Here is a 13,417-nt window from a genome sequence, read left to right as displayed (position 1 = left end):
GACGTCAGGAACCTGGCCTGGTGAGTTTTGTTTCTCAGGGGAAAGGGCATCGTTCGTGTCCAGGGCCCGGTGGCCCGGAGTGGCCGGCTGCCTGCTGAAATTCTGCATGCTTCAGGATATCTCCCAGATGCAAGGTGCCCCCACAGGCAACTGTGTCTGGTTTGACAGTGCCAAGTGCCTCCTGCAAACTGACATCAGGAACCTGGCCTGGTGAGTTTTGTTTCTCAGGGGAAAGGCCGTCGTTCGTGTCCAGCGCCCGGTGGCCCGGAGTGACCGGCTGCCTGCTGAAATTCCGCATGGTTCAGGATATCTCCCAGATGCAAGGTGCCCCCACAGGCAACTGTGTCTGGTTTGACAGTGCCAAGTGCCTCCTGCAAACTGACATCAGGAACCTGGCCTGGTGAGTTTTGTTTCTCAGGGGAAAGGGCATCGTTCCTGTCCAGGGCCCGGTGGCCCGGAGTGGCCGGCTGCCTGCTGAAATTCCGCATGCTTCAGGATATCTCCCAGATGCAAGGTGCCCCCACAGGCAACTGTGTCTGGTTTGAGAGTGCCAAGTGCCTCCTGCAAACTGACATCAGGAGCCTGGCCTGGTGAGTTTTGTTTCTCAGGGGAAAGGGCATCGTTCGTGTCCAGGGCCCGGTGGCCCGGAGTGGCCGGCTGCCTGCTGAAATTCCGCATGCTTCAGGATATCTCCCAGATGCAAGGTGCCCCCACAGGCAACTGTGTCTGGTTTGAGAGTGCCAAGTGCCTCCTGCAAACTGACATCAGGAACCTGGCCTGGTGAGTTTTGTTTCTCAGGGGAAAGGGCATCGTTCGTGTCCAGGGCCCAGTGGCCCGGAGTGGCCGGCTGCCTGCTGAAATTCCGCATGCTTCAGGATATCTCCCAGATGCAAGGTGCCCCCACAGGCAACTGTGTCTGGTTTGAGAGTGCCAAATGCCTCCTGCAAACTGACATCAGGAACCTGGCCTGGTGAGTTTTGTTTCTCAGGGGAAAGGGCATCGTTCCTGTCCAGGGCCCGGTGGGCCGGAGTGGCCGGCTGCCTGCTGAAATTCCGCATGCTTCAGGATATCTCCCAGATGCAAGGTGCCCCCACAGGCAACTGTGTCTGGTTTGAGAGTGCCAAGTGCCTCCTGCAAACTGACATCAGGAACCTGGCCTGGTGAGTTTTGTTTCTCAGGGGAAAGGGCATCGTTCGTGTCCAGGGCCCGGTGGCCCGGAGTGGCCGGCTGCCTGCTGAAATTCCGCATGCTTCAGGATATCTCCCAGATGCAAGGTGCCCCCACAGGCAACTGTGTCTGGTTTGAGAGTGCCAAGTGCCTCCTGCAAACTGACATCAGGAACCTGGCCTGGTGAGTTTTGTTTCTCAGGGGAAAGGGCATCGTTCGTGTCCAGGGCCCGGTGGACAGGAGTGGCCGGCTGCCTGCTGAAATTCCGCATGCTTCAGGATATCTCCCAGATGCAAGGTGCCCCCACAGGCAACTGTGTCTGGTTTGACAGTGCCAAGTGCCTCCTGCAAACTGACGTCAGGAACCTGGCCTGGTGAGTTTTGTTTCTCAGGGGAAAGGGCATCGTTCGTGTCCAGGGCCCGGTGGCCCGGAGTGGCCGGCTGCCTGCTGAAATTCCGCATGCTTCAGGATATCTCCCAGATGCAAGGTGCCCCCACAGGCAACTGTGTCTGGTTTGAGAGTGCCAAGTGCCTCCTGCAAACTGACATCAGGAACCTGGCCTGGTGAGTTTTGTTTCTCAGGGGAAAGGCCATCGTTCGTGTCCAGGGCCCTGTGGCCCGGAGTGGCCGGCTGCCTGCTGAAATTCCGCATGCTTCAGGATATCTCCCAGATGCAAGGTGCCCCCACAGGCAACTGTGTCTGGTTTGACAGTGCCAAGTGCCTCCTGCAAACTGACATCAGGAACCTGGCCTGGTGAGTTTTGTTTCTCAGGGGAAAGGGCATCGTTCGTGTCCAGGGCCCGGTGGCCCGGGGTGGCCGGCTGCCTGCTGAAATTCCGCATGCTTCAGGATATCTCCCAGATGCAAGGTGCCCCCACAGGCAACTGTGTCTGGTTTGAGAGTGCCAAGTGCCTCCTGCAAACTGACATCAGGAACCTGGCCTGGTGAGTTTTGTTTCTCAGGGGAAAGGGCATCGTTCGTGTCCAGGGCCCGGTGGCCCGGAGTGGCCGGCTGCCTGCTGAAATTCCGCATGCTTCAGGATATCTCCCAGATGCAAGGTGCCCCCACAGGCAACTGTGTCTGGTTTGAGAGTGCCAAGTGCCTCCTGCAAACTGACATCAGGAACCTGGCCTGGTGAGTTTTGTTACTCAGGGGAAAGGGCATCGTTCGTGTCCAGGGCCCGGTGGCCCGGAGTGGCCGGCTGCCTGCTGAAATTCCGCATGCTTCAGGATATCTCCCAGATGCAAGGTGCCCCCACAGGCAACTGTGTCTGGTTTGAGAGTGCCAAGTGCCTCCTGCAAACTGACATCAGGAACCTGGCCTGGTGAGTTTTGTTTCTCAGGGGAAAGGGCATGGTTCGTGTCCAGGGCCCGGTGGCCCGGGGTGGCCGGCTGCCTGCTGAAATTCCGCATGCTTCAGGATATCTCCCAGATGCAAGGTGCCCCCACAGGCAACTGTGTCTGGTTTGAGAGTGCCAAGTGCCTCCTGCAAACTGACATCAGGAACCTGGCCTGGTGAGTTTTGTTTCTCAGGGGAAAGGGCATCGTTCCTGTCCAGGGCCCGGTGGCCCGGAGTGGCCGGCTGCCTGCTGAAATTCCGCATGCTTCAGGATATCTCCCAGATGCAAGGTGCCCCCACAGGCAACTGTGTCTGGTTTGAGAGTGCCAAGTGCCTCCTGCAAACTGACATCAGGAGCCTGGCCTGGTGAGTTTTGTTTCTCAGGGGAAAGGGCATCGTTCGTGTCCAGGGCCCGGTGGCCCGGAGTGGCCGGCTGCCTGCTGAAATTCCGCATGCTTCAGGATATCTCCCAGATGCAAGGTGCCCCCACAGGCAACTGTGTCTGGTTTGAGAGTGCCAAGTGCCTCCTGCAAACTGACATCAGGAACCTGGCCTGGTGAGTTTTGTTTCTCAGGGGAAAGGGCATCGTTCGTGTCCAGGGCCCAGTGGCCCGGAGTGGCCGGCTGCCTGCTGAAATTCCGCATGCTTCAGGATATCTCCCAGATGCAAGGTGCCCCCACAGGCAACTGTGTCTGGTTTGAGAGTGCCAAATGCCTCCTGCAAACTGACATCAGGAACCTGGCCTGGTGAGTTTTGTTTCTCAGGGGAAAGGGCATCGTTCCTGTCCAGGGCCCGGTGGGCCGGAGTGGCCGGCTGCCTGCTGAAATTCCGCATGCTTCAGGATATCTCCCAGATGCAAGGTGCCCCCACAGGCAACTGTGTCTGGTTTGACAGTGCCAAGTGCCTCCTGCAAACTGACATCAGGAACCTGGCCTGGTGAGTTTTGTTTCTCAGGGGAAAGGGCATCGTTCGTGTCCAGGGCCCGGTGGCCCGGAGCGGCCGGCTGCCTGCTGAAATTCCGCATGGTTCAGGATATCTCCCAGATGCAAGGTGCCCCCACAGGCAACTGTGTCTGGTTTGAGAGTGCCAAGTGCCTCCTGCAAACTGACATCAGGAGCCTGGCCTGGTGAGTTTTGTTTCTCAGGGGAAAGGGCATCGTTCGTGTCCAGGGCCCGGTGGCCCGGAGTGGCCGGCTGCCTGCTGAAATTCCGCATGCTTCAGGATATCTCCCAGATGCAAGGTGCCCCCACAGGCAACTGTGTCTGGTTTGAGAGTGCCAAGTGCCTCCTGCAAACTGACATCAGGAACCTGGCCTGGTGAGTTTTGTTTCTCAGGGGAAAGGGCATCGTTCGTGTCCAGGGCCCAGTGGCCCGGAGTGGCCGGCTGCCTGCTGAAATTCCGCATGCTTCAGGATATCTCCCAGATGCAAGGTGCCCCCACAGGCAACTGTGTCTGGTTTGAGAGTGCCAAATGCCTCCTGCAAACTGACATCAGGAACCTGGCCTGGTGAGTTTTGTTTCTCAGGGGAAAGGGCATCGTTCCTGTCCAGGGCCCGGTGGCCCGGAGTGGCCGGCTGCCTGCTGAAATTCCGCATGCTTCAGGATATCTCCCAGATGCAAGGTGCCCCCACAGGCAACTGTGTCTGGTTTGAGAGTGCCAAGTGCCTCCTGCAAACTGACATCAGGAACCTGGCCTGGTGAGTTTTGTTTCTCAGGGGAAAGGGCATCGTTCGTGTCCAGGGCCCGGTGGCCCGGAGTGGCCGGCTGCCTGCTGAAATTCCGCATGCTTCAGGATATCTCCCAGATGCAAGGTGCCCCCACAGGCAACTGTGTCTGGTTTGACAGTGCCAAGTGCCTCCTGCAAACTGACATCAGGAACCTGGCCTGGTGAGTTTTGTTTCTCAGGGGAAAGGGCATCGTTTGTGTCCAGGGCCCGGTGGACAGGAGTGGCCGGCTGCCTGCTGAAATTCCGCATGCTTCAGGATATCTCCCAGATGCAAGGTGCCCCCACAGGCAACTGTGTCTGGTTTGACAGTGCCAAGTGCCTCCTGCAAACTGACGTCAGGAACCTGGCCTGGTGAGTTTTGTTTCTCAGGGGAAAGGGCATCGTTCGTGTCCAGGGCCCGGTGGCCCGGAGTGGCCGGCTGCCTGCTGAAATTCCGCATGCTTCAGGATATCTCCCAGATGCAAGGTGCCCCCACAGGCAACTGTGTCTGGTTTGAGAGTGCCAAGTGCCTCCTGCAAACTGACATCAGGAACCTGGCCTGGTGAGTTTTGTTTCTCAGGGGAAAGGCCATCGTTCGTGTCCAGGGCCCTGTGGCCCGGAGTGGCCGGCTGCCTGCTGAAATTCCGCATGCTTCAGGATATCTCCCAGATGCAAGGTGCCCCCACAGGCAACTGTGTCTGGTTTGACAGTGCCAAGTGCCTCCTGCAAACTGACATCAGGAACCTGGCCTGGTGAGTTTTGTTTCTCAGGGGAAAGGGCATCGTTCGTGTCCAGGGCCCGGTGGCCCGGGGTGGCCGGCTGCCTGCTGAAATTCCGCATGCTTCAGGATATCTCCCAGATGCAAGGTGCCCCCACAGGCAACTGTGTCTGGTTTGAGAGTGCCAAGTGCCTCCTGCAAACTGACATCAGGAACCTGGCCTGGTGAGTTTTGTTTCTCAGGGGAAAGGGCATCGTTCGTGTCCAGGGCCCGGTGGCCCGGAGTGGCCGGCTGCCTGCTGAAATTCCGCATGCTTCAGGATATCTCCCAGATGCAAGGTGCCCCCACAGGCAACTGTGTCTGGTTTGAGAGTGCCAAGTGCCTCCTGCAAACTGACATCAGGAACCTGGCCTGGTGAGTTTTGTTTCTCAGGGGAAAGGGCATCGTTCGTGTCCAGGGCCCGGTGGCCCGGAGTGGCCGGCTGCCTGCTGAAATTCCGCATGCTTCAGGATATCTCCCAGATGCAAGGTGCCCCCACAGGCAACTGTGTCTGGTTTGAGAGTGCCAAGTGCATCCTGCAAACTGACATCAGGAACCTGGCCTGGTGAGTTTTGTTTCTCAGGGGAAAGGGCATGGTTCGTGTCCAGGGCCCGGTGGCCCGGGGTGGCCGGCTGCCTGCTGAAATTCCGCATGCTTCAGGATATCTCCCAGATGCAAGGTGCCCCCACAGGCAACTGTGTCTGGTTTGAGAGTGCCAAGTGCCTCCTGCAAACTGACATCAGGAACCTGGCCTGGTGAGTTTTGTTTCTCAGGGGAAAGGGCATCGTTCCTGTCCAGGGCCCGGTGGCCCGGAGTGGCCGGCTGCCTGCTGAAATTCCGCATGCTTCAGGATATCTCCCAGATGCAAGGTGCCCCCACAGGCAACTGTGTCTGGTTTGACAGTGCCAAGTGCCTCCTGCAAACTGACATCAGGAGCCTGGCCTGGTGAGTTTTGTTTCTCAGGGCAAAGGCCATCGTTCGTGTCCAGGGCCCGGTGGCCCGGAGTGGCCGGCTGCCTGCTGAAATTCCGCATGCTTCAGGATATCTCCCAGATGCAAGGTGCCCCCACAGGCAACTGTGTCTGGTTTGAGAGTGCCAAGTGCCTCCTGCAAACTGACATCAGGAACCTGGCCTGGTGAGTTTTGTTTCTCAGGGGAAAGGGCATCGTTCCTGTCCAGGGCCCGGTGGGCCGGAGTGGCCGGCTGCCTGCTGAAATTCCGCATGCTTCAGGATATCTCCCAGATGCAAGGTGCCCCCACAGGCAACTGTGTCTGGTTTGACAGTGCCAAGTGCCTCCTGCAAACTGACGTCAGGAACCTGGCCTGGTGAGTTTTGTTTCTCAGGGGAAAGGGCATCGTTCGTGTCCAGGGCCCGGTGGCCCGGAGTGGCCGGCTGCCTGCTGAAATTCCGCATGCTTCAGGATATCTCCCAGATGCAAGGTGCCCCCACAGGCAACTGTGTCTGGTTTGACAGTGCCAAGTGCCTCCTGCAAACTGACATCAGGAACCTGGCCTGGTGAGTTTTGTTTCTCAGGGGAAAGGGCATCGTTCGTGTCCAGCGCCCGGTGGCCCGGAGTGACCGGCTGCCTGCTGAAATTCCGCATGCTTCAGGATATCTCCCAGATGCAAGGTGCCCCCACAGGCAACTGTGTCTGGTTTGACAGTGCCAAGTGCCTCCTGCAAACTGACATCAGGAACCTGGCCTGGTGAGTTTTGTTTCTCAGGGGAAAGGCCATCGTTCGTGTCCAGGGCCCGGTGGCCCGGAGTGGCCGGCTGCCTGCTGAAATTCCGCATGCTTCAGGATATCTCCCAGATGCAAGGTGCCCCCACAGGCAACTGTGTCTGGTTTGACAGTGCCAAGTGCCTCCTGCAAACTGACATCAGGAACCTGGCCTGGTGAGTTTTGTTTCTCAGGGGAAAGGGCATCGTTCGTGTCCAGGGCCCGGTGGCCCGGAGCGGCCGGCTGCCTGCTGAAATTCCGCATGGTTCAGGATATCTCCCAGATGCAAGGTGCCCCCACAGGCAACTGTGTCTGGTTTGAGAGTGCCAAGTGCCTCCTGCAAACTGACATCAGGAACCTGGCCTGGTGAGTTTTGTTTCTCAGGGGAAAGGGCATCGTTCGTGTCCAGGGCCCGGTGGCCCGGAGTGGCCGGCTGCCTGCTGAAATTCCGCATGCTTCAGGATATCTCCCAGATGCAAGGTGCCCCCACAGGCAACTGTGTCTGGTTTGAGAGTGCCAAGTGCCTCCTGCAAACTGACATCAGGAACCTGGCCTGGTGAGTTTTGTTTCTCAGGGGAAAGGGCATCGTTCGTGTCCAGGGCCCGGTGGCCCGGAGTGGCCGGCTGCCTGCTGAAATTCCGCATGCTTCAGGATATCTCCCAGATGCAAGGTGCCCCCACAGGCAACTGTGTCTGGTTTGACAGTGCCAAGTGCCTCCTGCAAACTGACATCAGGAACCTGGCCTGGTGAGTTTTGTTTCTCAGGGGAAAGGGCATCGTTCGTGTCCAGGGCCCGGCGGCCCAGAGTGGCCGGCTGCCTGCTGAAATTCCGCATGCTTCAGGATATCTCCCAGATGCAAGGTGCCCCCACAGGCAACTGTGTCTGGTTTGACAGTGCCAAATGCCTCCTGCAAACTGACATCAGGAACCTGGCCTGGTGAGTTTTGTTTCTCAGGGGAAAGGGCATCGTTTGTGTCCAGGGCCCGGTGGACAGGAGTGGCCGGCTGCCTGCTGAAATTCCGCATGCTTCAGGATATCTCCCAGATGCAAGGTGCCCCCACAGGCAACTGTGTCTGGTTTGAGAGTGCCAAGTGCCTCCTGCAAACTGACATCAGGAACCTGGCCTGGTGAGTTTTGTTTCTCAGGGGAAAGGGCATCGTTCGTGTCCAGGGCCCGGTGGCCCGGAGTGGCCGGCTGCCTGCTGAAATTCCGCATGCTTCAGGATATCTCCCAGATGCAAGGTGCCCCCACAGGCAACTGTGTCTGGTTTGACAGTGCCAAGTGCCTCCTGCAAACTGACATCAGGAACCTGGCCTGGTGAGTTTTGTTTCTCAGGGGAAAGGGCATCGTTCGTGTCCAGGGCCCGGTGGCCCGGAGCGGCCGGCTGCCTGCTGAAATTCCGCATGGTTCAGGATATCTCCCAGATGCAAGGTGCCCCCACAGGCAACTGTGTCTGGTTTGACAGTGCCAAGTGCCTCCTGCAAACTGACATCAGGAACCTGGCCTGGTGAGTTTTGTTTCTCAGGGGAAATGGCATCGTTCGTGTCCAGGGCCCGGTGGCCCGGGGTGGCCGGCTGCCTGCTGAAATTCCGCATGCTTCAGGATATCTCCCAGATGCAAGGTGCCCCCACAGGCAACTGTGTCTGGTTTGAGAGTGCCAAGTGCCTCCTGCAAACTGACATCAGGAACCTGGCCTGGTGAGTTTTGTTTCTCAGGGGAAATGGCATCGTTCGTGTCCAGGGCCCGGTGGCCCGGGGTGGCCGGCTGCCTGCTGAAATTCCGCATGCTTCAGGATATCTCCCAGATGCAAGGTGCCCCCACAGGCAACTGTGTCTGGTTTGAGAGTGCCAAGTGCCTCCTGCAAACTGACATCAGGAACCTGGCCTGGTGAGTTTTGTTTCTCAGGGGAAAGGCCATCGTTCGTGTCCAGGGCCCGGTGGCCCAGAGTGGCCGGCTGCCTGCTGAAATTCCGCATGCTTCAGGGTATCTCCCAGATGCAAGGTGCCCCAAAGGCAACTGTGTCTGGTTTGACAGTGCCAAATGCCTCCTGCAAACTGACATCAGGAACCTGGCCTGGTGAGTTTTGTTTCTCAGGGGAAAGGGCATCGTTCGTGTCCAGGGCCCGGTGGCCCGGAGTGGCCGGCTGCCTGCTGAAATTCCGCATGCTTCAGGATATCTCCCAGATGCAAGGTGCCCCCACAGGCAACTGTGTCTGGTTTGACAGTGCCAAGTGCCTCCTGCAAACTGACGTCAGGAACCTGGCCTGGTGAGTTTTGTTTCTCAGGGCAAAGGCCATCGTTCGTGTCCAGGGCCCGGTGGCCCGGAGTGGCCGGCTGCCTGCTGAAATTCCGCATGGTTCAGGATATCTCCCAGATGCAAGGTGCCCCCACAGGCAACTGTGTCTGGTTTGACAGTGCCAAGTGCCTCCTGCAAACTGACATCAGGAACCTGGCCTGGTGAGTTTTGTTTCTCAGGGGAAAGGGCATCGTTCGTGTCCAGGGCCCGGTGGCCCGGAGTGGCCGGCTGCCTGCTGAAATTCCGCATGCTTCAGGATATCTCCCAGATGCAAGGTGCCCCCACAGGCAACTGTGTCTGGTTTGAGAGTGCCAAATGCCTCCTGCAAACTGACATCAGGAACCTGGCCTGGTGAGTTTTGTTTCTCAGGGGAAAGGGCATCGTTCGTGTCCAGGGCCCGGTGGCCCGGAGTGGCCGGCTGCCTGCTGAAATTCCGCATGCTTCAGGATATCTCCCAGATGCAAGGTGCCCCCACAGGCAACTGTGTCTGGTTTGACAGTGCCAAGTGCCTCCTGCAAACTGACATCAGGAACCTGGCCTGGTGAGTTTTGTTTCTCAGGGGAAAGGCCATCATTCGTGTCCAGGGCCCGGTGGCCCGGAGTGGCCGGCTGCCTGCTGAAATTCCGCATGCTTCAGGATATCTCCCAGATGCAAGGTGCCCCCACAGGCAACTGTGTCTGGTTTGACAGTGCCAAGTGCCTCCTGCAAACTGACATCAGGAACCTGGCCTGGTGAGTTTTGTTTCTCAGGGGAAAGGGCATCGTTCGTGTCCAGCGCCCGGTGGCCCGGAGTGACCGGCTGCCTGCTGAAATTCCGCATGCTTCAGGATATCTCCCAGATGCAAGGTGCCCCCACAGGCAACTGTGTCTGGTTTGACAGTGCCAAGTGCCTCCTGCAAACTGACATCAGGAACCTGGCCTGGTGAGTTTTGTTTCTCAGGGGAAAGGGCATCGTTCGTGTCCAGGGCCCGGTGGCCCGGAGTGGCCGGCTGCCTGCTGAAATTCCGCATGCTTCAGGATATCTCCCAGATGCAAGGTGCCCCCACAGGCAACTGTGTCTGGTTTGAGAGTGCCAAGTGCCTCCTGCAAACTGACATCAGGAACCTGGCCTGGTGAGTTTTGTTTCTCAGGGGAAAGGGCATCGTTCGTGTCCAGGGCCCGGTGGCCCGGAGTGGCCGGCTGCCTGCTGAAATTCCGCATGGTTCAGGATATCTCCCAGATGCAAGGTGCCCCCACAGGCAACTGTGTCTGGTTTGAGAGTGCCAAGTGCCTCCTGCAAACTGACATCAGGAACCTGGCCTGGTGAGTTTTGTTTCTCAGGGGAAAGGGCATCGTTCGTGTCCAGGGCCCGGTGGCCCGGAGTGGCCGGCTGCCTGCTGAAATTCCGCATGCTTCAGGATATCTCCCAGATGCAAGGTGCCCCCACAGGCAACTGTGTCTGGTTTGACAGTGCCAAGTGCCTCCTGCAAACTGACATCAGGAACCTGGCCTGGTGAGTTTTGTTTCTCAGGGGAAAGGGCATCGTTCGTGTCCAGGGCCCAGTGGCCCGGAGTGGCCGGCTGCCTGCTGAAATTCCGCATGGTTCAGGATATCTCCCAGATGCAAGGTGCCCCCACAGGCAACTGTGTCTGGTTTGAGAGTGCCAAGTGCCTCCTGCAAACTGACGTCAGGAACCTGGCCTGGTGAGTTTTGTTTCTCAGGGGAAAGGCCATCGTTCGTGTCCAGGGCCCGGTGGCCCGGAGTGGCCGGCTGCCTGCTGAAATTCCGCATGCTTCAGGATATCTCCCAGATGCAAGGTGCCCCCACAGGCAACTGTGTCTGGTTTGAGAGTGCCAAGTGCCTCCTGCAAACTGACATCAGGAACCTGGCCTGGTGAGTTTTGTTTCTCAGGGGAAAGGGCATCGTTCGTGTCCAGGGCCCGGTGGCCCGGAGTGGCCGGCTGCCTGCTGAAATTCCGCATGCTTCAGGATATCTCCCAGATGCAAGGTGCCCCCACAGGCAACTGTGTCTGGTTTGAGAGTGCCAAGTGCCTCCTGCAAACTGACATCAGGAACCTGGCCTGGTGAGTTTTGTTTCTCAGGGGAAAGGGCATCGTTCGTGTCCAGGGCCCGGTGGCCCAGAGTGGCCGGCTGCCTGCTGAAATTCCGCATGCTTCAGGATATCTCCCAGATGCAAGGTGCCCCCACAGGCAACTGTGTCTGGTTTGACAGTGCCAAATGCCTCCTGCAAACTGACATCAGGAACCTGGCCTGGTGAGTTTTGTTTCTCAGGGGAAAGGGCATCGTTCGTGTCCAGGGCCCGGTGGCCCGGAGTGGCCGGCTGCCTGCTGAAATTCCGCATGCTTCAGGATATCTCCCAGATGCAAGGTGCCCCCACAGGCAACTGTGTCTGGTTTGAGAGTGCCAAGTGCCTCCTGCAAACTGACATCAGGAACCTGGCCTGGTGAGTTTTGTTTCTCAGGGGAAAGGGCATCGTTCGTGTCCAGGGCCCGGTGGCCCGGAGTGGCCGGCTGCCTGCTGAAATTCCGCATGGTTCAGGATATCTCCCAGATGCAAGGTGCCCCCACAGGCAACTGTGTCTGGTTTGAGAGTGCCAAATGCCTCCTGCAAACTGACATCAGGAACCTGGCCTGGTGAGTTTTGTTTCTCAGGGGAAAGGCCATCGTTCGTGTCCAGGGCCCGGTGGCCCGGAGTGGACGGCTGCCTGCTGAAATTCCGCATGCTTCAGGATATCTCCCAGATGCAAGGTGCCCCCACAGGCAACTGTGTCTGGTTTGACAGTGCCAAGTGCCTCCTGCAAACTGACGTCAGGAACCTGGCCTGGTGAGTTTTGTTTCTCAGGGGAAAGGGCATCGTTCGTGTCCAGGGCCCGGTGGCCCGGAGTGGCCGGCTGCCTGCTGAAATTCCGCATGCTTCAGGATATCTCCCAGATGCAAGGTGCCCCCACAGGCAACTGTGTCTGGTTTGAGAGTGCCAAGTGCCTCCTGCAAACTGACATCAGGAACCTGGCCTGGTGAGTTTTGTTTCTCAGGGGAAAGGGCATCGTTCGTGTCCAGGGCCCGGTGGCCCGGAGTGGCCGGCTGCCTGCTGAAATTCCGCATGCTTCAGGATATCTCCCAGATGCAAGGTGCCCCCACAGGCAACTGTGTCTGGTTTGAGAGTGCCAAATGCCTCCTGCAAACTGACATCAGGAACCTGGCCTGGTGAGTTTTGTTTCTCAGGGGAAAGGGCATCGTTCGTGTCCAGGGCCCAGTGGCCCGGAGTGGCCGGCTGCCTGCTGAAATTCCGCATGCTTCAGGATATCTCCCAGATGCAAGGTGCCCCCACAGGCAACTGTGTCTGGTTTGAGAGTGCCAAGTGCCTCCTGCAAACTGACATCAGGAACCTGGCCTGGTGAGTTTTGTTTCTCAGGGGAAAGGGCATCGTTCGTGTCCAGGGCCCGGTGGCCCGGAGTGGCCGGCTGCCTGCTGAAATTCCGCATGCTTCAGGATATCTCCCAGATGCAAGGTGCCCCCACAGGCAACTGTGTCTGGTTTGAGAGTGCCAAGTGCCTCCTGCAAACTGACATCAGGAACCTGGCCTGGTGAGTTTTGTTTCTCAGGGGAAAGGGCATCGTTCGTGTCCAGGGCCCGGTGGCCCGGAGTGGCCGGCTGCCTGCTGAAATTCCGCATGCTTCAGGATATCTCCCAGATGCAAGGTGCCCCCACAGGCAACTGTGTCTGGTTTGACAGTGCCAAGTGCCTCCTGCAAACTGACATCAGGAACCTGGCCTGGTGAGTTTTGTTTCTCAGGGGAAAGGGCATCGTTCGTGTCCAGGGCCCGGTGGCCCGGAGTGGCCGGCTGCCTGCTGAAATTCCGCATGCTTCAGGATATCTCCCAGATGCAAGGAGCACCCACAGGCAACTGTGTCTGGTTTGACAGTGCCAAGTGCCTCCTGCAAACTGACATCAGGAACCTGGCCTGGTGAGTTTTGTTTCTCAGGGGAAAGGGCATCGTTCGTGTCCAGGGCCCGGTGGCCCGGAGTGGCCGGCTGCCTGCTGAAATTCCGCATGCTTCAGGATATCTCCCAGATGCAAGGTGCCCCCACAGGCAACTGTGTCTGGTTTGAGAGTGCCAAGTGCCTCCTGCAAACTGACATCAGGAACCTGGCCTGGTGAGTTTTGTTTCTCAGGGGAAAGGGCATCGTTCGTGTCCAGGGCCCGGTGGCCCGGAGTGGCCGGCTGCCTGCTGAAATTCCGCATGCTTCAGGATATCTCCCAGATGCAAGGTGCCCCCACAGGCAACTGTGTCTGGTTTGAGAGTGCCAAGTGCCTCCTGCAAACTGACATCAGGAACCTGGCCTGGTGAGTTTTGTTTCTCAGGGGAAAGGGCATCGTTCGTGTCCAGGGCCCGGTGGCCCGGAGTGGCCGGCTGCCTGCTGAAATTCCGCATGCTTCAGGAT

Source organism: Passer domesticus, unplaced genomic scaffold, assembly GCF_036417665.1.
Source record: "Passer domesticus isolate bPasDom1 unplaced genomic scaffold, bPasDom1.hap1 HAP1_SCAFFOLD_99, whole genome shotgun sequence".
NCBI lineage: Eukaryota > Metazoa > Chordata > Aves > Passeriformes > Passeridae > Passer > Passer domesticus.
Note: the sequence above shows the minus strand (reverse complement) of the source record.